The sequence below is a fragment of the Nycticebus coucang genome, chromosome 4 (genome assembly GCF_027406575.1).
Source record: "Nycticebus coucang isolate mNycCou1 chromosome 4, mNycCou1.pri, whole genome shotgun sequence".
Lineage (NCBI taxonomy): Eukaryota > Metazoa > Chordata > Mammalia > Primates > Lorisidae > Nycticebus > Nycticebus coucang.
The window spans coordinates 69,011,579-69,035,393 of NC_069783.1; the positions used below are offsets into that span (position 1 = coordinate 69,011,579).

General features: G+C 43.5%; 1 long non-coding RNA gene across 1 annotated transcript; it reads right to left on the bottom strand.

The window, feature by feature from the left end:
- Positions 1 to 6,707: 6,707 nt before the first annotated feature.
- LOC128583178 (uncharacterized) lies at positions 6,708 to 15,462 on the bottom strand. Its single transcript, XR_008379401.1, has 3 exons — positions 15,033 to 15,462; positions 14,405 to 14,532; positions 6,708 to 6,831 (listed from the first exon to the last, which is right to left on the bottom strand). It is a non-coding gene; the product is annotated as an uncharacterized LOC128583178 (long non-coding RNA).
- Between the last annotated feature and the right edge of the window lie 8,353 nt (positions 15,463 to 23,815).

The following is a 23,815-nucleotide window of genomic DNA, read 5'->3' on the forward strand; positions in this document are numbered from 1 at the left end:
TTACATGTCAATTTGTGAGGCTTTTTTCAAGCCATAGGGACACCAAGTAAGTCTAGACATAAAGGCACTAAGCCCTTTGTAAGATTCACATCTTCAAGATCATAGGCTAACAATTACCATTATGAGATGCCAAGTCTCCACTTACTCTTCACCTTCTAAACTGCAAGACTCAAATAAATATGCTCATCCTATTCCTAAGGTAATAAAATTAGTAGGACAAACAGGTACAGTAGAATAGGTTAGGTACCTATTAGAGGTGTAAGATCACGAAACCAGTATGGAAGTTTTTTTTTTTTTTGTAGAGACAGAGTCTCACTTTATTGCCCTGGGTAGAGTGCCGTGGCATCACACAGCTCACAGCAACCTCCAACTCCTGGGCTTAGGCGATTCTCTTACCTCAGCCTCCCCAGTAGCTGGGACCACAGGTGCCCGCCACAATGCCTGGCTATTTTTTTTTTTTTGTTGTTGCAGTTTGGCCGGGACTGGGTTTAAACCCGCTGCCCTTGGTATATGGGGCTGGCGCCCTACCCACTGAGCCACAGGGACCACCTAGGATGGAAGTTCTTAAAGGTAGACTTTATGAAAATGACATTTTACTTAGGCCTTGGAAATCAGGTAGAATTTTGAGAAGAAAATAGGAAAGTCTAGGCAGACTAAGAAGCATAAAGGGATAGGAAAATAATTTGACTCAGTGGCATGAAGGGAAACAGAGATAGTTGGCATCTGATCTTAGAAGGCCTCAAAGGCCAACCTTAAAGTATTCAAGGGCCTCATGAAACCCACAATGACCCAATGAAAGTTATAGTTAGGGGAATGACAATCACAACTATTCTAGCAACAACATATAGTATAGAAGTTTGAATAGGAGAGAGTTTAGAGGCAGGACAAAAAAGGGCCCAAAGAGAACAGTACCTGATATAATAGACATGCCTAAATGAAGGTAAGCAATAATACTGAGGAAAGCATAGGTGAAACAGCTGGCATTTGAATTCAAGAGGGTAGAAAAAGACACGAAACTAGGAGGCTAGGGGAATGAAAACAAGAACTCCCCAATAGGTTATAGATCACAATAATCTGTAGTGATCAGTTTTGAATAGGTGAAAGGGGAAGGGGGGGAAATGAGAGAAAATATACTAACTTGAATTGCTTATTACAAGTGGAGGCATTCTGAATAATAAGATTCAGGCTGGGTGCAGTGGCTCATGCCTATAATGACAGAACTTTGGGAAGCCAGGGTGGGAGGATTCCTTGAGGCCAGGATTTTAAGGTTGCAATGAGCTATGATCATGCCACTGCACTCCAGTTCAGGAGACAGAGTAAGATCCTGTTTCTAAAAAAGAAAAAATAAAGATTCAAAGTGGCGCTATGTAAGAATAAAAATAATTATAACTTGTTCTTGTCTCCCTTCATATGCTTGCTACATTTATATACACACTATGATCTTTCCTGTGCAAATGTAATTGTACAAGGGCAGTGTCTGGTGTGAAATCTCCAGTGCCTAAGATAGCCACAGGCACGCAGAGGGCTCAAGCACCTGTTAAATAAACAAATGAACTCACATGTGACTACTGCAGATGACAGATTAGAAGGGAAAATGACTGGTGGGAAGAATGTCTTGGATCTAGGCTGACAGTATTAGCAATGAGTTTGTTGAGAAGGTGGCAAAGATTTAAAGAGCAGCTTTACTGAGAATTGTTTTAGCTTGATGATCCCATTTGTCCAATTTTGCTTTGGTCGCCCTATTCTTTGAGTATTACCCAAGAAGTCCTTGCCCAGACCAATGTCCTGAAGTGTTTCCCCACTGCTTGCTTTTATTAATTTTATAGTTTTAGGTCTTAGATTTAAGTCTTTAATACATTTGATCCAATTTTGTAGACGGTGAGAAATAAGGGTCTAATTTTTTTTTTTTTTTTTTTGTAGAGACAGAGTCTCACTGTACCGCCCTCTGGTAGAGTGCCGTGGCATCACACGGCTCACAGCAACCTCTAACTCCTGGGCTTACGCGATTCTCTTGCCTCAGCCTCCCGAGAAGCTGGGACTACAGGCGCCCGCCACAACGCCCGGCTATTTTTTTTTTTTTATTGCAGTTTGGCCGGGGCTGGGTTTGAACCCGCCACCCTCGGCATATGGGGCCGGCGCCCTACTCACTGAGCCACAGGCGCCACCCAATAAGGGTCTAATTTTATTCCTCTGCATATGGACATTCAGTTTTCTCAGCACCATTTATTAAAGCGACTGTCCTCTCCCCACTGTAGTTTTGCACCTCTGTTGAAGATAAATTACCTACCTTTTGCGTAGTGTGATGAACTCTCACGATGTCCTGCCATGGATGTGAATCCTCCCTTTGTCCAGTGTCTGTCAGTCTCCTGTTAGTCACTTAGCCATCTCAGTTATCAGACTGACTGTTGCAGTATCACAGTACTTGGTTCAAGAAACCCTTATTTTACTTAATAATTGACCCATAGCTCCAGAGTAGTGATTCTGGCAATACATATATGCCAAAGAGAAGCCATAAAGTGCTTCCTTAAAGTGAAAGCATGGAAGTCCTCGATAAGGAAAGAAAAATCACATGCTGAGGTTGCAAAGATCTACAGTAAGAACCAACCTTCTATGCATGAAATTGTGAAGAAAGAAAAATCAATTCATACACAGTATATATATACATATATATAGTTTGATACTATCTGGGGTTTTAGGCATCTACTCTGAGGATAAGGAGGTCTGTAATGGTCTTCCTCTTTTGTCATTGTGTTTGAGGCCTAATATCCAAATCAAACTGAAACCATCACAAAGTCCCAAAGCTGCAGATAGATGCTGGTGTGGATGTGGAGAGAAGGGAACATTTTTACACTGCTGGTGGGACTGCAAACTGATACAGCTTCTTTGGAAAGAAGTATGGAGAATTCTCAAAGAACTCAAAATAGACCTCCCATTTGATCCTGCAATTACTAGGCATCCACCCAGAAAAAAAAAATCATTTTATCATAAGGACATTTGCACTACATTGTTTATCTCAGCTCAATTTACAATTGCCAACACATGGAAACAACCCAAGTGGCCATCAACCCATGAATGGATTAATAAACTGTGGTATATGTATACCATGGAATACCATTCACTCATAAAAAAGAGGGAGACTTTACATCTTTTTTTATTAACCTGGTTGGAGTTGGAGAACATTCTCCTTAGTAAAGTATCACAAGAATGGAAAAGCAAGTATCCAATGTGCTCAACACTAATATGAAACCAGTAGATGAACAAATATACACCCACACAAGAGAAAAACTCAGTGAAATTCAAATTGGGGGAGGAGGGAGAAGGAGTGAGGGGAGAAAGAGGAGGAGTAAGGGGGGGAAGGGGGAAGATCAGTGTGCTCCCACTTAATGGGCACAATGTAAGGATATATGGCACACTTCCTGGGTTCAGGACACAACTGCAATAGGGACCTTACCTAGCAATGCAAACACTGTAACCTAATCATTTGTACCATCATATTATGGTACAAATGAAATAAAAAATATAAATAAAAATTAAAATACAAAAAAGCTGGAATCATCAGGTCCAGAATTATTATCAGCCTCTTGAAAGGGCAGCTATCTAGTAAGAATATGAACCCAAAATGGCGTTATAGAAGCAGAACTGTATGACTTGGCGCCTGTAGCTCAGCAGCTAGGGCACCAACCACGTACACTGGAGCTGGCGGGTTCAAATCCAGCCTGGGCCTGCCAAACAACGACAACTACAACCAAAAAATAGCTGGGCATTGTGGCGGGCGCCTGTAGCCCCAGCTACTTGGGAGGCTGAGGCAAGAGAATCGCTTAAAGCCCAAGAGTTTGAGGTTGCTGTGAGCTGTGATACTACGGCACTCTACCCAGGGCGACAGCTTGAGACTATCTCAAAAAAAAAGCAGAACTGTAGCAACAGCTCCTGAACTGTGTAGCATAATAAAATGTAGAATTTTTACTACATTCTTGGAGGTAACCTGGGGTGTAGTGGACTCTAAAGGAAATAAGTCATGCCACTGACCACTCTGGGATGTCTCAGAAGAGGGTAGTTAAGATTTACCATTAGGTAACTATTCAGCTGACAGATCCTAAAAATAAATTAACTCCCCCTCAAAATACACACATTCTTAATACAGTAGTATTAAGTAATTTCAATGACCTTTATGGGTCACTGACATAGACCAGGTGTTTATAAAACTGTCTACCAAAAACTTTCTGACAAAACAAAACGAACATAAACTTAACCTGTTTGTTTCCCTTCTTCCAACTTCAGAAAAGTCAAAAGTCCATTTCTGTCCTTGCATTTTCTTTAAAATGTCTTTTTATTAAAGATCATTGATGTGTTATCATTACTTCATTTTCAAAGTGAAGACTCTGCTGATCAGTTTAGGGAGAAAGTTGTGAAAAGGATTCAAGATCTAAACTCAGTTCCTTTTCTGATAAATGCTGCACCCTCGGCACCAAGCCGCAGCGAGGTGGCGCTGTCCGCGTTGTAAAGCGACGGAAAGGTGGTCTGTGCTCCCCGGAGCGAAGCCCCCAGCACCCCCAGTGTGCGCAGCAACAGAGATGTTGCCCAGCATGCTGTTTTCTATCGCATTAATCTAAGGGTATGGCTTTCTGTTACAATGTATGTGCATGTTAGACTGAATGTCTGTTTGTCCTGATAAGTAAGCAATAAGAATGAACACAAAGGTAGCTGGTCCAGAAACAGCACAAAAAGTGTGACTGTGCCAGACTCAATGGCTCCAAGAAAACCTGCACAACAGAACTTTCCCACCATAAATGTCAGTGAACTGAGACAATGCAGGCACAGCAAACAAGATGTTCCATCACGACATGCACCATCACCACCTGCAGTAAAACTTTACTTAGAAAAACATCTTGCTTCACTAATTTTCATATGTAATACAAATCAATAGGGAATTTTAATGTTTGACAAACAATCAATTATGAATCAAAGTATAGTTACTAATAAGAGTAAAAATATATAGAAAATATATATAGAAGTAGTCAAGCATTATACATAAAAGAATATGTTCAGCTGTTTTAAAAATAAAATCATAAGAAACTGAAAAGAGTTGCAGGACTGAGAGAAGTTGTAAGCCTTGACATTCCTGAAGAGGGAGTAAGCAGGTGTTACTGATAAACCACCTCCCTCCGGAGAGCAAAACCTTGAAAACATGTAATGCATGATAAACCGCATATGCAGACACAAAGATAGTTTACAAGCATAAGCAGAATGAAGATTGCATTGTTTGAACCTTGGAAAGAAAATGTATAAATACCAACATATACTCTCAGTAAAATTCGCAGCTGCATACTTTAACCCGTAGTGTGCCAGACTGTCATTCCTGCGCCGACCTCTCAACTTTCCTCGTTCCTTCTCCCTGCTTTCCCTCGGACTGGAGCCCACCGACAGGGTGGTCCGTGGCAGATAAAGCTCCAATGAGCAGTATTTCAGCAAGTCTCTAAGAAGTTACCTTTTCAAATCAGAACTGACATTTAATATTCCAAGACCTTTCTGAATCTTTTTCAGCAAATGTGTTGGAAAAAACTAAAAACCTAATCTATCCTCTATTAGAATGAAAATTTCCCAGTTTGTATAAAAAAGGGTTAGAAGAAAACCTTGGAGTATTTAGAAACTGTTTTTATAAGAACCTGGCTGCCAAGGCCTGGCACAGTGGCTAACACCTATAATCCTACCACTCTGGAAGGCTGAGGTGAGTGGATTGCCTTAGTGCACAGGTTCAAGACCAGCCTGAGCCAGAGCAAGACCTCATCAACAAGATTCCCAGGGATTAATACACACGTTAAAGTTTGAGAACTACTGCTGTAATGAATGACTATGGGCCACTACTACATATTATAAAGGTCAAAAACTATTTCTAGTAGGGCTCATAGGGGCTCATCCTAGCCCTGGGAGGATTCATTGAGTTCAGGAGTTCAAGACCAACCTGAAAAATAGCGAGACCCTGTAACTACAAAAAAATAGAAAAATTAGCCAGGCATGGTGTTGTGAGCTTGTAGACCCAGCTACTCTGAGTCTGAGGCAGGAAGGCCACTTGAGCCCAGGAGCTTGAAGTTGTGGTAAGCTGTGATAATATTGCTGTGATGACATCACTGCAAGGGTGACAGAGTGAGACTCTGTCTCAAAAAATTAGAATTAAAAAAAAATTCCAACAACTATCTTAAGCTCTAGGACCTTACAAGTTCTGTATGGTTGGGATCTTACCTACAGGTAACTACCACAGCTGAAAGACTGCCATACATTAAAAAGGAGACAGGAGGTCTAATCTTGCCAGTTATTTGCTTTTTCTGGGGGTTATTAACTCCAATTTAATTCAAGAGTTTGATATAAGGAAAGTAAATACACATTCCAAAAGAAAATGAAATGTCTAGGGTCAGTGCCTGTAGCTCAGTGGTTAGGGCGCCAGCCACATGCCCTGGAGCTGGTGGGTTCGAACCCAGCCAGGCCTGCTAAACAACAATGACAATTACAAGAAAAAAATAGCCAGTGTTGTGGTTGGCGCCTGTAGTCCCAGCTACTTGGGAGGCTGAAGCAAGAGAATTGCTTAAGCCCAAGAGTTTGAGGTTGCTGTGAGCTGTGACGCTACAGCATTCTACTGAGGGCAACATAATGAGACTCTGTCTCAAAAAAAAAAAAAAGAAATGTCTAAGAGATGTCTTGTATCTTTACTTACCACCATTCCAATATTGTTCTGTTGTTCACTAGTTGCCGTCTCCACACATTCATCCATCACAAGATTCATAAAGGGACCAAATCCCTACAATATTCTTTGGACATGTCTGCCGCCCTTTAATTTCACTATTATAAAGGGAAAAAGTTTTAGTAAAACTGTCCACTATCCATCAACTATTCATTAATAATTAGGTGAGATAAAACACGGGTATTTGAGATGTTTAACCCACTATCCCTACTATATGCCAAGCACTGGGTTATGTGTGTTTTATATTTGCTTTCATATTTTAATTTATAAGTATCCTATAAATTAGTATTACCTTTACAAGAGAGAAGTGAAGTTCAGAGCTTTTAAATAAGAGGGTTCAAGGTTACATATCTATTGTAAGGTAGAGCTGAGTTCAAACTGAAAGCTGCTTACCTCTAAAGCCCATTGCTTTTATCCACAGATATCCTTCAAATACTGTGTGGGTCAGATTTTTAGTTAGGGTGAATAAATCTGTTTTTCATACATACTCCCCCCAAAATAGAATAATTGCTCCTTGTCTGAGTCCTTTGTAGTGTGTTTAAAGGAAAAAGAGTTGATAAATTTTCAAATATTACAACACAGGAAAATCTTGTTCATTCTTCCAAAGTGAGGGCTTACAGAAAATAAATGAAAGTCTACGGGTGGCGCCTGTGGCTCAAGGAGTAGGGCGCCGGTCCCATATGCCGGAGGTTGCGGGTTCAAACCTAGCCCCGGCCAAAAACCACAAAAAAAAAAAAGAAAGTCTAAAAAGCTAAAGGCTGGGCGTGGTGACTTATGCCTGTAATCCCAGCACTCTGGGAGGCTGAGGTGAGTGGACTGCTTGAGCTCAGGAGTTCAAAGAACAGTCTGAGCAAGACCGAGACCCTGTCTCTACTAAAAATAGAAAAATAAGGTGGGTGTGTTGGTGTGAGCCTGTAGTTCCAGCCATGTGGGAGTCTGAGGCAAGAGGTTGGCTTGAGCCCAGGATTTGAGGTTGCTGTGAGGTATGACACCGTGGGACTCTAGCCTGGGACAACAGGGTGAGACTCTAGAAAAAAAAAGTGCTATTAAATTTACTAAATATTGGCTTGGCTGCTGTGGCTCAAGCAGCTAAAGCGCCAACCACATACACCTGAGCTGGTGGGTTCAAATCCAGCCCGGGCCCGCCAAACAACAATGATGGCTGCAACCAAAAATTAGCCGGGCATTGTGGCAGGCGCCTGTAGTCCCAGCTACTTGGGAGGCGGAGGCAGGCAAATCGCTGAGCCCAGGAGTTGGAGATTGCTGTGACAGTTGAGGCTCTGTCTCAAAAAAAAAAAAAAAAAAATTTACTAAATATCAGAAATTTGGCAGATAAAATTGTCTAGTTAGGAGTTTAATCTGCTTGATTAGTAAACATGAATTAGAAGTTCTGTGTGCTTTGAATTTTTATAAAGTTGCTCTAAAAAGCAAATGAATAATTAAAAAAAACCAACAGCTTGGTGCCTGTAGCACAGTGGTTACGGTGCCAGCCACATACACTGAAGGTGGCGGGTTTGAACCTGGCCCGGGCTGCTAAACAACTGCAACAACGACAACAAAAAAAATAGCTGGGCATTGTGGCAAGCGCCTGTAGTCCCAGCTACTTGGGAGGCTGAGGCAAGAGACTCACATAAGCCCAAGAGTTTGAGGTTGCTGTGAGCTGTGACACCATGGCACTCTACTGAGGGTGACACAGTGAGACTCTGTCTCAAAAAAAAAAATTAAAAAATAAATAAAAAATAAAAAAACCTAACAAAACAAACTTACATGATGACTTTTTGTCCATAAATATGACAAAGCAAAAGCTTAAAGATTATATAACTGCTTTAGAAATTTTAAACATAAATAAGCACAGAAGTAGGTAGAAGGCATAAGATAATAATTATCTGTTAAACTTACACAAAAGAGATAATGACATTTAAAACTGTAAAAACCTTGTATTGCTATATAGAGTGAAGGACTAAAGGGTTATTCAAATAAGACATTCAACAAAGAAATGTAAATTGGGAAGGGGGAAAATTAGATCATGAAAATGAAATGCATTTAGCCTATATTAATTTACATTAAACCACATACTTATACTAATGTGAATTATAAAAACATTCTTATTGTTCAATATTGTTGTTTCACTGACTTAACTTTCTTTTTTTTTTTTTCTTTTGTTAAAAATTCATTTATTCTTTATCCCCAATTTTTTTATTTATTTTATTTTTATTTTTTATTGTTGGGGATTCATTGAGGGTACAATAAGCCAGTTACACTGATTGCAATTGTTAGGTAAAGTCCCTCTTGTCACTGACTTAACTTTCAATGATTGGATTTTATAGTATAGTAATAATAGAAAAGTAATGATTTGGTTGCATTTTGATTATTTCCCAAACTAAATAAACTAAGTTTCTTTTCTTTTCTTTCTTTTTCTTTTTTTTTTTTTTTTGAGATCAAGTCTCCAAGAAAGTTGCCTTGGGTAGAGTATTGTTTTTTTTTTTTTTTTTGCAGCTTTTGGCTGGGGCTGGGTTTGAACCTGCCACTTCTGGCATATGGGGCCAGCACCTTACTCCTTTGAGCTACAGGTGCCGCACGGGCTTAAGTCATTCTTTTGCCTCAGCCTCCCAAGTAGCTAGAACTATAGGTGCCTGCCACAATGCCCAGCTATTTTTAGAGACATGATCTTGCTCTGAGTCAGGCTGGTCTCAAACTTGTGAGCTCAGGCAATCCACCTGCCTCAATCTCCCAGTAAATAAACTAAGTTGTAAAGACAGCCAATAGTAATCAAACCATATTTAATTAGATAGATATTTTACTTTATATTTAAGATAACACATAGTGGTGTTTTATTTAGTATGAAAGTATCAAGTTTAAATGTTCAGAATAGTTCTCAACATGTAAGTATATTTTAGTAAAATAAACTGAATTTGAATTAAACGAGAAAATTCTAGTTTAGTGGGATAGAATGGAAAACTAAGCCATGTAAAGGAGTCTTTATCTCTTTCAGTTATAGGCTATAAAACATGAAATGAATTTTAATGTATAAGATATCATGGGAGAGCTCGGTGCCTGTGGCTCAAGCGGCTAAGGCACCAGCCACATACACCTGAGCTGGCAGGTTCGAATCCAGCCCAGGCCTGGCAAACAACAATGATGGCTGCAACCAAAAAAATAGCCGGGCAATGTGGCAGGCGCCTATAATCCCAGCTACAGCACTCTACCCATGGGGAGGTGGAGGCAAGAGAATCGCCTGAGCCCAGGAGTTGGAGGTTGCTGTAAGCTGTGATGCAACAGCACTCTACCCAGGGTGACAGCTTGACGCTCTGACTAAAAACAAAAAAAAAAGATATCATGGAAGAATTCAAAGACAAGTTAAACATGGAGTCTGACTGAAGGTGGGAATAGATACATTTACAGAGCTAAATATATTTATGTGGTATGATGTATAAAACCACATATTTTAATAGTATATACTATACAAGTCACAGTAAATCTAACACACAAGTGCTTATTAAATCCTTACAATGACTTTTCAATTAGGTACTATTATCACGACATTTTATAGTTGGGGAATTAGGCTTAGAAAGGTTAATTATATTGGGCCGAGCATGGTGGCTAACTGTAATCCCAGCCCTCGGGAGGCTGAGGCGGGTGGATTGCCTGAGTCCACAGGCTCGAGACCAGCCTGAGCAAGAGCAAGACTCCATCTCTAAAAATAGTTGGGTATTGTGACAAGTGCCTGTAGTCCCAGCTACTTGGGAGGCTGAAACAAGAGATTGCTTGAGCCCAGTGTGAGGTTACTGTGAGCTGTAACTCCATGGCCCTATACTGAGGGTAACAAGTGAGACTGTCTCAAATAAAAAAAAAAAAAAGGTCAATTATATTGTCCAAAACCACGCATCAAGCGAGAAAGTTTCAGCAAACACACATGGTTCAGTGACATTAAAGAACAGCCACTTAATTATTAGTGGCTGTAAGATTTGGTGCTTGGATTTCATGTGGAGGGGCTTAAATGTTGGGACTTGATTTTGCATATCCTGATAAGTTATTAAGGCAGTCAGTCATTGGTAAGACTACTATGGCAGTAAATTTTAAGAGGTAAGCCAGGGTATCTGAACTTCAGCTCTAACATTTGGGGCTAGATGATTCTTCATTGTTGCAAGCTGTCCAGTAAAATGTTCAGCAGCATCCCTGGCCTCTACCCACTCACTACAAGCTGGCAGCACAGGTTCCCTACTCCCCATTTAAAAACTACTGAGTCAGCCGGGCATGGTGGCTCACACCTGTAATCCTAGTACTCTGGGAGGCTGTGGCAGGTAGACTGCTTGAGCTCAGGAGTTTGAGACTAGCCTGAACAAGAGAAAGATCCTGTCTCTACTAAAATTAGAAAAACTAGATGAGGCATTGTGGCGGGTGCCTGTAGTCTCAGCTGGTGGGGAGGTTGAGGCAAAAGAATCACTTGAGCCCAAGAGTTTGAGGTTGCTGTGACCTATGATGAGGCCATGGCACTCTACCCACAGCCCCACAGTCACAGAATGCGACTCTGCCTCAAAAAAAAAAAAAAAAAAAAAAAAAAGAAAGGCCAGGTGTGGTGGCTCAGGCCTGTAATCCCAGCAGTCTGGGAGGCTGAGGTGGACGGGTCGCCTGATCTCACAAGCGATGCCCCGTCTCCAAAAATAGCTGGGCATTGTGGCAGGTGCCTGTAGTCCCAGCTACTTGGGAGACTGAGGCATAAGAACTGCTTAAGACCAAAAGTTTGAGGTTGCTGTGCCAAGGTGACAAAGTGAGATGCTGTTTCAAAAAAAAAAAAAGAGATGAAAGGGTCCAAGCCATTTAGCCCATCACAGCTGGCAAACTGGGAAGGGTGACCTGAGGGATGGGAACACACTTCCAAGCAGCTCTCACACATACTTTTTAACTCAGCAGGGTGAACTTTACTCATGGGACCTACCTGGCACAATTAGAAATGACTAGAAATGTAACCTGTGGCTCCCCAGCATGCTCTAGCGGGAAGTCAAAAGGAAGTGAGTGTCAAGAGCTGTTTAGGCACAGTGGAGGAATGAAAGTCTGCTTCGAGAGGAATAAGAAAATGTAAGGAGAAAATTATACAGCCATCCAAGAATGAATTTTCAAAACACTCCATCTATAAAATTACCTGTCAAAATGAACACACAGAAACCTTTTGGTTTCATGATCTTGAAGAAATTATTCCTTCATAATGGTGGTAATTTTGAAGAGTTTTATATAGCAGAATGTAAAATTATATCCCACTTGGTATACTTTTTCCATGTGGATAGAACCTCAAGATGTGAAAGACTGGTTTGGAAGTGAGTCCAGTTTCCCTCCAAATTCCAGAAAAATATACTTAGAGGAAGGGAATAAAATTAAGTTGTGGATACTCTTTGATCCAGAGAGGGAAGAAGGGAGTTCTTTTAGTAACTTCAGAGCAGTGTGTGTACCAGGCACTAGTGAATCAACAATAACACTTGAATAAATGACTCCCCTTTAGTGACAGAGGAGCTTCCCTGTGGGTGTACTGAGTAGGGGTAGTCCTGAGTGGGTATACAGGTCCATAAAGAGGTCTTGCTCTAATCTGTACCTTTTCAAAACTATCCTATTCCATTTTCTTGGGGATTTTGGTGTTTTACTTATTTATTTACGTATTTTTTGGAGACAGAGTCTCAGAGTCTCATTCTGTCACCTTGGGTGGAGTGCAGTGGCATCATCTTAGCTCATTGCAACCTCTAACTCCTAGGCTCAAGCAATCTTCCTGCCTCAGCTTAGGACTACAGGTGCCTGCCACAATGCCCGGCTAATTTTTCTATTTTTCAGAGAGACAGGGTCTCACTCTTGGTCAGGCTGGTCATCAACTCCTGACCTCAAGCAATCTGTCTGCCTTGGATTACAGGTTGGAGCCACCTCACCCAGCCTGACTTTGGTGTTTTAAAAGTTTTAAATGTTTAAAATGAATATGTTTTGGGAAGTTTTTTAGAGACAGAGTCTCACTTTGTCACTCTCAGTAGGTGTCACACAGCTCATAGCAACCTCCAACTCCTGGGCTTAGGTGATTCTCTTGCCTTAGCCTCCTGAGTTGCTGAGACTACAGGCACCTGCCACAATGCCTGGCTATTTTTGTTGCAGTTTGGCTGGGGCCGAGTTTGAACCCACCACCCTTGGTATATGGGGTCGGCACCCTACCCACTGAGCCACAGGCACCGCCCCATGTTTTTGGAAGTTTTATAATATGTAACATTCATATTATATTTAGGGCTTATGGCAAAGAACACCCTAGAACCATAAGAAGGGTTCTTGGTCATGAGCTCTCCTGGTATATTCCTCTTACGTCTTTTTTTTGAGATGGAGTCTTATTATGTCACCCTCGGTAGAGTGCCATGGTGTCGCAGCTCACAGTACCCTCAAACTCTTGGGCTCAAGTGATTCTCTTGCCTCAGCCTCTTAAGTAGCTGGGACTACAGGCGCCACCACAACACCTGGCTATTTTTTTTGTTGCAGTTGTCATTGTAGTTTAGCAGGCCCAGGCCAAATTCGAACCCTCCTGCCTGAGTACATGTGGCTGGCATCCTACCCATGGAGCTATGGGCGCTGCCCCACATCATTGTTTTTATGGAAAAACTATGTGATTTGGGAAAAAAACTCACTCCCCAAACTGTGTTTTCCTTTAAACTTCACAACAATCAAAACAGAAGAGAACTTCTATGACCCAATGTGGCATTTTTTCCTCACATTCCATGCAACAAACACTAAGTGGCTGTCCTCTAATTCAATTCTGACACAATCACACTCTACCTGGAGAGAATGTTATATCCCGTAGGATGAGGAGTCAGTCCCCACAACATCTTTCAGTCACAAGTCCTGACTGTGCAACTTCTGACTGGCTTCAATTTGGGGTTCCCTTGTCCCCTTCACTCTTTGGGTTCAATTAATTTGCTGGAGCGGCTCACAGAACTCAGGGAAACAGTTATACTTACCAATTTCTTATAATGGCTATTACAAAGCACACAGATGAAGAGATGCCCTGGGTGAGGTAAGTGGGAGAAGGCGTGGAGCTTCCATGTCCTTCCTGGGACCACCACCTTCAACTATCTAGAAGCTCTTGGAATCCAGTCCTCTGGGTATTTTATGGGGCTTCATTACCTGGGCATGACTGACAACTGAGCACAGATGTGACTGGACAAAAAGCACATGTTCTAAGGCCTGTCTGCTCAGATTCCTCCTGGCCTCTCTGTCTAGCATTCCTTCCTCCAGGGTATGGGGCTGGACCATCTCTGAAATGAGGGTATTTTGACCCACAATCAGGTTAGAGTCCTGCCTTGGGCAGGTGAAAGAGGACCCAGGAAGGTGAGAGAGAGAGAGAAATTCTATCTTGGGAGGGCTGTTCCTCAGCCTAAAGTGCCCTAGCATTACAAGGACTGTGGGAGTTATGAAACTCCATGGGAACCATGGATGAAAACCAATACATATATCATAACACCACAATATGGTTCAACTTACAGCACTCTACTGCCAGGATTTTTTCTAAAATTCAAACCTGTGGAGACTGGTTGGTCACAGGACCATCAGAAATGTTAACAGAACAAGCCAAGAGTTCTGCACAAATGCTTGTCATCTCCTGTAAAAGAATAAGCACATCAAGGACTTCAGGGCTCTGTCTGGCATATTCCTCACCTGGAACTTTTCCAACTAGTGGGTCACCAGACCCTGAGCTTGAGCCAGAGGCCTAAGGCAGTGCTCGATGCACTGGTGCACCTGCTGCAGGGACGGCTGGCTGTCCTCACAGCAGCTGGCGCTGCACCCTGAGGAGAGAGGGCAGAGAGGGGTTAGGTAGGCCTTTGAGGACAGAGATGACCACGGGGCATGCTCAGAAGGCCACGTCTGTATTTGTGCCTCCCTCTCCACTGCTGTCACTTTTCCTAAGGGTAGATGCCAGGACTTCACAACCACGACTGGGGAAAATTATCCTCGAGGCCTTGAGTGTCCTATGGCTCCTTACTGGTGGATCACTGGCACTTGTACGGAAGGCTTGGTGGATCGGGAAGGTCGGTCTGGGTCAGAGGAGGACACGTTCTGAAAACAAGGTGCCCAGAGTTTAGAGGTGCATCCCACCAGAGGGCAGCCAACCCATTAATTAACGACTCAAGGTGCACTACGCAGGCCGGGCAAGGTGGCTCACGCCTGTAATCCTAGCACTCTGGGAGGCCAAGGCGGGTGGATTGCCTGAGCTCACAGGTTCCAGACCTGCCTGAGCCAGAGCGACACCCTGTCTCTAAAAATAGCCAGACATTATGGCGGGTACCTGTGTCCCAGCTACTTGGGAGGCTGAGGAAAGAGGATCCCTTGAGCTCAAGAGTTGGAGGTTGCTGTAAGCTGTGATGCCACAGCATTCTACGGAGGGTGACAAAGTGAGACTCTGTCTCATAAAAAAAAGAAAAAAAAAAAAAGGAGCGCTACGTGGAAGAGAAAGCAGGACCAACACCACAAAAACACGCGAAAGGTATGGCAGAACCGCACGTAACCAGCGCTGTGTGAAGCGGTGAAGCAGCAGCGGGCACGACCGGGTCAGCGGGGAGACCCGGAGCCTTCGCCTTTCGGCTCTTTCACCTTGGCTGGGGCTTGTCTGAGCCTCGGGCTGCTCATCTGCGGGAGGGCCGCAACTGAAGCGAGAGTGTGGAGACAAACCCCAAACCTCCTGACTTCAGCGCACACACTTGCTACACCACCGCCGTGACAACCCGGTGCTGCTCCGCGCCGGAGCCCACAGGGACTCCACGCAGGGCCCGCCCCCGCGCCGCCGCTCCCTCGCACGTGCCCGCCCTCCCCGGGGCCACGCCGCCCCCTGGCGGCTGAGAGGAGCAACTGCACGCCGGGCGGCAGCGCTGGCTTCCGGCTGGGCCGAGTGGGCCAGGAGCTGGGCGGGTGCACCCACCAGACTGCCTGCCTGCCTTCCTCCCTCTCCTCCAGCCTTTCCTTCAAAGTCTTAAAACATATTTAAGTGATTGAAATGTAACTTAACAGCTCGATACCCAGATTTGGATGTACAGCTTGATGAGCTTTAACAAACCTTTTCCTTACCCTGACAGTCTCCACCCTCTCTCTCTCATCCCCACACTCCTGACTCCAGGATCTGCTTTCCGTCACTGAAAACTACATTTTCCCTGTCTAGGATTTCATACGTACGTGAATATTCAGTATGTACTCATGTTACTGACTTCTTTATTTAACATGATGCTTTCGAGCATGAGCCATGCTGTGGGTTCCTTTTCCTTGCTGAGTAGAATTGTTGATGGGCATTTGGGCCTTTTCCCTTTAGTCATTGTTATAAATAAAGCAGTGACATCCTGTGGACATCCTTGAACAAGATCCTTTGTAGACACAGATTTTCTTTACTTTTGGGTAAATATGTAGAAGTGGAATTGTTGAAACACAGGTTAGCTGCATGTTTATGCATTATTTTCTAATAAAAAATAAGCCTCAAAGGCAAAACAGGGGCTTCAGATATTCAATCAACAATGAGGCTTTTATATGCCAGCAACACGGAACTGCTTCTGAATTCCTGGGACGGTTCTGTCTGGAATGCCCTATCCTTCCACTCCCAACTTGACTGTCCTATGCATTCATCTATCGAACAATACTGGACACCTGATAGACATTGGATGCTGTTCTAGGAGCCTGAGGTACAGAGGGGCACATCAGTGAGAGGAATGGGGCAAGATACAGGGGAAATGTTGGAAAAGAGGTGGCACAGGCTGGCAAGAAGGAAGTGAGCCACCCATGTGCCTCAGGAACATTTTCTTGGAGGAGGTAAGACTTTAATTGAGTTTTAGGGTTGAATTGAGATGAGTAGGTATGGGGGGCTGCCATGCACAAAGCAGAGTGTTAAAGAGCTTGAAGCTGGGCGCCAAGTGGTAACGCTGAATCTGGACCTGGAGTAGAAGAGGAGATCTGTAGTGGTCGTTGGGATTGGTGGTGGTGGTGGTGCGGGTGGGCGCAGAAAGGAAGGAGGCCCCGTCATGGGAATTTAGGCATTTGCTGACATTGGGCACTAGGTGGCAGAAGATCTCTGGTTTGAGGGCAGTGGGGACCTTGCCTTATCTCAAGGTCCTTTCAGAAAGCTGTGCTCTTCCAGAACCAGGTTGGCCCTAGCTCCTGTGCTCCTCAGAAACCAGTGTTCAGGTCTGAAATATTCTTTCCACCTAAAGCCCAACTAGAGGTGGCTTCAGTAGTAGCTGGGAGGAGGGTGATGCCCCAGCTATATACAATGTACCAAGCACTGTTTTAAGTGCTTTACATGGGATTATCTCATTGAGTTTCCACAGGAGGTGGGTACTTTGCTACCCATTTTTCTCCCACTCAGGGCCGAAAACTGAGGCCTACGGAAATGAAGCCACTTGCCAAAGCTTGCTCATTTAGGAACTGGTAGAGCTAGAATTCTATCCCTGATAGGCTGACTCCAGACTGTAGAAAGTAGGAAATATCTGTTGTGACTGATTTAATGTTTAGTCGTATGTCTCAAATTCCACAGAAAGTCCTTTCTTTTGTATAAAACAATCTTTAACTTCTTACTTTTCCTCCTTATTCCTAGAATACCAGAATGAATCTCTCCAACAACTCCTACTTGTAGGAGCCAAGTTAATCACATTCAAATGAGGTTAGTAATGCATTGAGTAATGTAGTCTTGTCAGTTTGTGTATAGAATTAATGGTTCTTTAGTATTTATGAAAAATGATTCTTGACTTCTGGTGAGTTGGCTTTGGAAACCAAATAGGAGTCATGGTGGAACTGACATTTAATTTTATATTATGAAGTTCCAATGTCTGTTTGGGTTACTATATGGTGCTTTGGAGGTGGGAAATGGGGCTTCAGGGTTATGTGGACCACTGAAGTCTGAATGCTTTCAGCATCTTGGAGAGTCAGTTATGTAGTCAGTTCCTTTCCCACATCTCATGCATGGCATTTGGTGAACCCAGGCCTGATAGTGGCAGATATACTTTCAGCTTCTTTTCCCGAGGCTAATAATGGCATTAGATAGACTGAGATTGTATTCTGGTTACTCAAATTCAGGATATGGGTGAGCTAAATGGGAGCCAGGAGACCTGGCTACCTTTTCTACCCTCAGGTTAGCAATGGGTAAACCCAGGTACCATCGACCTTGGTTGAAGAATTCCAGATGAACCTTTGTGAATTAAATGGATAATTTAGAAACCACTTCTTATGATATCACTCTCTAGCCATTATACTCTTTGGTAAATTAGGATGCCTTGCTGGGGAAAAGAAAACTCACGAAAACCATCGTCTTTTGTAGAATGAAGAATTCAACATTTTGGAGTCACAAATACTTTATTAAGATACATTGCCGGGTGCAGTGGCTCATGCCTGTACCAACAGTTGGGCAGCTGACGAGGGTGGGTTGTATGAGCTCACACGTTCAAGACCAGCCTGAGCCAGAGCCAGACCCCATGTCTAAAAAGTAGCCAGGTGTTGGGGTGGGCCCCTGTAGTCCCAGCTACTTGGGAGACTGAGGCAAGAAAATTGCTTAAGCCCAAGAGTTTGAGGTTGCTGTAAGCTGTGACACCATAGCACTCTACTGAGTGTGACAAAGTAAGACTCTGTCTCGAAAAGAAAAGAAAAGAAAAGAAAAGATACGTTAACATTTGAAAATTTGGTTATGCTCACCACAGTGCCTGGCTATTTTTAGAGACAAGGTCTCTGGCTAAGGTTGATCTCAAAAGTGTAACCTCAGGCAATCCACACATCTCGGCCTCCTGGGGTGCGAGGATTACACATGTGTGCGAGGATTACACATGTGAGGGGTCAAGGCAGAAAAAAAGTCCACCTGGCCTGTGGGCTTTTTTTTTTTTTTTTAACATTGCATTACTAAAATGTATATACTTTGTTATCTTGTTTTTACAATTATATTATAAATTATAGATGTTTCCATGTAATATTCAAATAAAGGAACATAGCATTTGGCCACTGATCAATGTTAATTAGAAGAGAACCAAAATTATTATTATTATTATTATTATTATTATTATTATTTTTTAGGCAGAGCCTCAAGCTGTTGCCCTGGGTAGAGTGCCATGGCATCACTGCTCACAGCAACCTCCAACTCCTGGGCTCAAGCGATTCTCCTGCCTCTGCCTCCCAAGTAGCTGGGACTACAGGCACCCACCGCAACGCCTGGCTATTTTTTGGTTGCAGTTGTCATTGTTGTTTGGCGGGCCCAGGCTGGATTTGAACCCACTAGCTCAGGTGTATGTGGCTGGCACCTTAGCTGCTTGAGCCATAGGCGCCGAGCTGAGGACCGAAATTTTAATACAAATGCAAAGATTTAAGTAAGTCCTGGCATAGGGGCTGATAGAACACCCCCGCCCTCCATCCTGCCCCAGTAGGTTGAGCAATTCAGGAACAGAGGAGGCACCTAAGCCTGCACAGAGCCCCAGGAGGTGACCAAAAAGGGCTGTGGAGAGGGATCAAGGCAGAGAGGGCCTTAGGCAGCTCCACAGCATTCTTTAAAACTCAGTGTGAAAAGCAGCATGAAACCAGATAGGGCTGCAGACAGCCCAAGCTTAGCTCTTTCCCATGGCTCAGAATGGGAACTACCTAATGCTGTCCATGCAACCGAGAGAAGCACAGAGCCTAGAAGTAGCTGAGAGAGCAGGCCCTGGACAGATCTTGTGGTTGGGAAGAGGGATGACTTTGAGGCAGCTGGCGTGAGCCAAGAAGGGAGACATTTTCCTTTGCAGCTGCCAATGTGGACAGGTGATCCAACCCACCCTCCCACTAGACATCTTGTCGCTTAGATGCGTCTCTGGGATGGGCTGCTTAATTGATTGAGACTTTGTCTCTGCTGCGCAGGAGAGGGCAATGACATTAGAAATTCTTTAGTCTGAGAAAAATAGAGTTACAATTCTTGTACATTGGGATTTGTATGAGTTTGTGTACAATGAAGAATTGTTAAAATCAACTAGCTGTGTGGGACTCCACGGTGACTAAGAAATTATGAGTTCTAGGCGCCTGTGGCTCAGTCGGTAGGGCGCCGGCCCCATATGCCGAGGGTGGCGGGTTCAAACCCGGCCCCAGCCAAACTGCAACCAAAAACATAGCCGGGCGTTGGTGGCGGGCGCCTGTAGTCCCAGCTACTCGGGAGGCTGAGGCAAGAGAATAGCTTAAGCCCAAGAGTTAGAGGTTGTTGTGAGCTGTGTGATGCCATGGCACTCTACTGAGGGCCATAAAGTGAGACTCTGTCTCTACAAATAAAAAAAAAAAAAAAAGAAATTATGAGTTCTAGTTCTTTGTGCCAGGACACCAGTATCAGTGATGGGACGTGAATGATGTTAGCATCTGCCTTGGCTCAGCACCCTCATCCTTCCAAGACTGTTGTAGTAATAGTTCTTGGTTTAGTGCGCCCTGCTACAGTCTGCCCTCCAAACTTCAGTGAGCTTTCTAAAGTATAACCCTGGCATTGTTTATTGTAGTTCTCCCATATCCATTGTCTGTCCAGAGTCCCCCAGTAGCTTTTTACAGGCTTTTTAGGATGACTACCAGGCCTATGAGGATATGTCTGGACCCTATCTTTCCACATCACCTCTTGACTTCTCCTCACCATGTGCTGCCTGTGCCCAAATACTCAGTCTTTTAAACATGCCCTTCCCAGGCCCTGCGCATGCTGTGCCCTGTCCAGGATGCTCCTCCTACCGCCTTTCTCCACTCTTTGGGCTCCTACTTTAAACTTGGATCAGACACCCCACAACTGGTGTTCCTTCCTTTCTGCCCCCGTAGCACTTCATGTTTTCTGCCATCCTTCTTCATGAGGCCTTTCTTAGCCCACTGGGAAGGAGGGGTTTCCATCTCACGCCTCCAGAGCACAGGTCAGTGGATTTGCGCGGGCACAAGTACCTACATGTGCAGAGTGATGGGAACTGTGGCAGACTGGGAGAGGCTTCTCAATTTTATTTCCTCTAACACCATGGGGCCCAGACAAAGTATTAAACAACTTGTCTAAACAACTCTTCAGCAAAGTAATTGAGTCTGTATTTTTCTTTTCTTTTCTTTTTTTTTTTTTTTTATTGTTGGGGATTCATTGAGGGGAGTCTGTATTTTTCTTCATTTGTTTGTTTTGAGACCGAGTCTCACTTTGTACCCTGGGTAGAGTGTGGTGGGGTCATCATAGCTCATAGCAATCTCAAACTCTTAGGCTCAGGTGATCCCCTTGGCTCAGTCTCCTGAGTAGCTGGGGCTATAGGCATGTGCCACAGTGCCTGGCTAGTTTTTCCTATTTTGGGTAGAGATGGGATCTTGCTCTTGCTCAGGCTGGTCCCGAACTCCTGAGTTCAGGTGATTTGCATGCCTCGGCCTCCAGGAGTGCTAGGATTATAGGAGCGATCCACCTCGGCCAGCCTGATGCTGGTTTTATCACTCCCTAGACAACACCGCTCTTGAGAAGATGCTTTGCTATCTGTATCTTCCTTAGCACCAATTGGTGCAGCATACACACTTGATCAGGAAATATTTGTTGAATAAATTAATAAAAGGGAAGGTGATACCTCACCTTTCTGTAAAATTTCTCTCCTTCCAAGTCAGCCTTGTGGATTACATGGCCTCTGGCTTCTTCTATATGCTCGAGATGGTTCTGGGGCACTTGAGGGGAGGCCCTTGGAATAAAAGGAGCAAAACCAAGCCTCTGTGGAGAAATAGCTTTATCTGGGAGGGGGTGGGTGGCAGGGGAGTGGTGGTGAGGATAATCTGGCTGGAAGTTGTTCCTAGCCCTGCTGAATTCTGGGTAGATGCTTCTGACCAGGATTCTTCATCTCTCTAGGCCTCTGTTTCCTAATCTGGAAGAGAGCCAGAGGGAGGGAGAGAGAGAGAGAGAGAGAGAGAGAGAGAGAGGAAAATTCATAATCCAGCCAGTTTCAGAGACGTGAGAAGAACGTAGTATTTTTAGGTTTTAGGTTCCTGGAAGAAAACTCCTTTTCAATACAAAGGATTATAGTAATGAATCAAATCATTGAGCACATGAGCCACCACTGCCATAGAGAACAAGGTGAAATGTGGGGGATTTTATGATTCACCTATGACAAGACTCAGGGGGTTTGCATCTAAAGCAGCTCCTTTTCTAATTCTTATCTGCCAACATCCTGGTGGGGCAGAGAGCAAGTCTTCCTTGGAGAGACATAGAGCTTAGTTCCAAGGAGATAACACAGACAGGCAAGTATGTGGCTTCTGAAATGTTCCGTACAATGAATTAGTATTTTCTGTTATATATGCATCTCTGGGTGCTCAAGTCAACAGAAAATTCAGCATAATGGTGTTAAGAACTTGAGGCAGGTTAGGGTTTAAGTTCTGTTTTGCTACTTTGTAATGTTAGACAAGTTGTTTAATAACCTCTATCTGTAATCGTTGGTAATTAAAATGTCTACCTCATAGCGTGGTCTGTGACCTTTACTTCAGTGATGGCTATAACCATTCAGTCCATGAAGAATGAATCTAGTTTTCTTTCTTTCTTTTTTTTTTTGAGACAGAGTCTCACTATGTCACCCTCGGTAGAGTGCTGTGGCGTTACAGCTCACAGCAACCTCCAACTCTTGGGCTTAAGTGATTCTCTTGCTTCAGCCTCCCAAGTAGCTGGGACTACAGGCACCTGCCACCACAGCCAGCTATTTTTTTGTTGCAGTTGTCATTGTTGTTTAGCTGGCCTGGGCGGGGTTCAAACCCACCAGCCTTGGTGCATGTGGCCAGCATCGTAACCACTGTGCTATGGGCACCGAGCCTAGTTTTTTCTTTAGGTAATAGACTTCTTGATATTTTAAAGAGTGATCACAGGTTAAGATTATCATCTCTTTTTTTGATCAAGAATTATAGATTGTTTTTTTGAGACAGAGTCTCACTCTGTTGCCCCAGGGTAGAGTACCATAGGGTCAGCCTGCTCACAGCAACCTCCTCGAACTCCTGGGTCCAAGCCATCCTCCTGCCTTGGGCCTCCCAGAGTGCTAGGATTACAGGTATGAGCCACCATGCCTGACTGATTATACTTTGAGAATCCTCATTCTTTAACTTTTTCTAAATCTTTTTCAGAATTATCAGGGATCATTATCTAATTGAAGAGAGGGAATCAAAGTCAATTGGCTGTTCATTTGCTGGGCTGCTTTCTTAGCCATCAAGTCTGCCATAGCATTTCCTTTAGGAAAATGAGTATTTCTTTTGATGTCCTCAACAGTGTATGATGGCCACCTCCCTAGGCAGCAAAATTGATTTTAAAATCAAGAAGATAGGGCATCAGCCACATGCACCATGGCTGGTAGATTCAAACCTGGCCAGGGCCTGCTAAACAACAATGACAACAATAACAAAAAAATAGCCAGGCATTGTAGTGGGTGCCTATGGTCCCAGCTACTGGGAGGCTGAGGCAAGAGAATGGCTTAAGCCCAAGAGTTTGAGGTTGCTGTGAGCTGTGACACCATGGCACTCTACCAGGGGTGACATAGTGAGACTCTGTCTCCAAAAAAAAAAAATATATATATATATATATGTATATATTTATAATTTTATAATTCAAGATTTTATAATTCAAGAATCTGAGGCCCACATTTAACTTTCTTATTTCCAAAGGTAAAATACCCTTGCCCTTTTCAAATAGCTCTATGAAAGCCTGCTTAGAATCAGTATAGTGATATGCTTATTTTTCCTATGATATAGTCAACACAATCCATTCAGCCTTTTGGGGCTGAATTACCTGTTGTGCCTCAATTACCTTTTGGCCAGTAACCACTACATACCCAGATTTGTGTGGTTCTTGTTCCATAAAGCTCTTTCCATCCATCCACAATGCGGTCCTCATTCAGGCTGGAAAGGGTTGATCAGTCAAATCTAGGCAACTAGAATACAGTTGGTCAATAATCTGAGCATGGTCCAACAGTATTGGCGTTTGGCTTTAGAGATTTTTAAAAATTTTAAGTACATTTATTTTAGGTTAATATGAGGGTACAAGCAACTAGGTCAAAATATTTGATTTTGTTAGGTTGAGTTCAACTTGTGGTTATGTCCCACACATAAAAGGTGTGCCACCTCCCCTCACCCTGT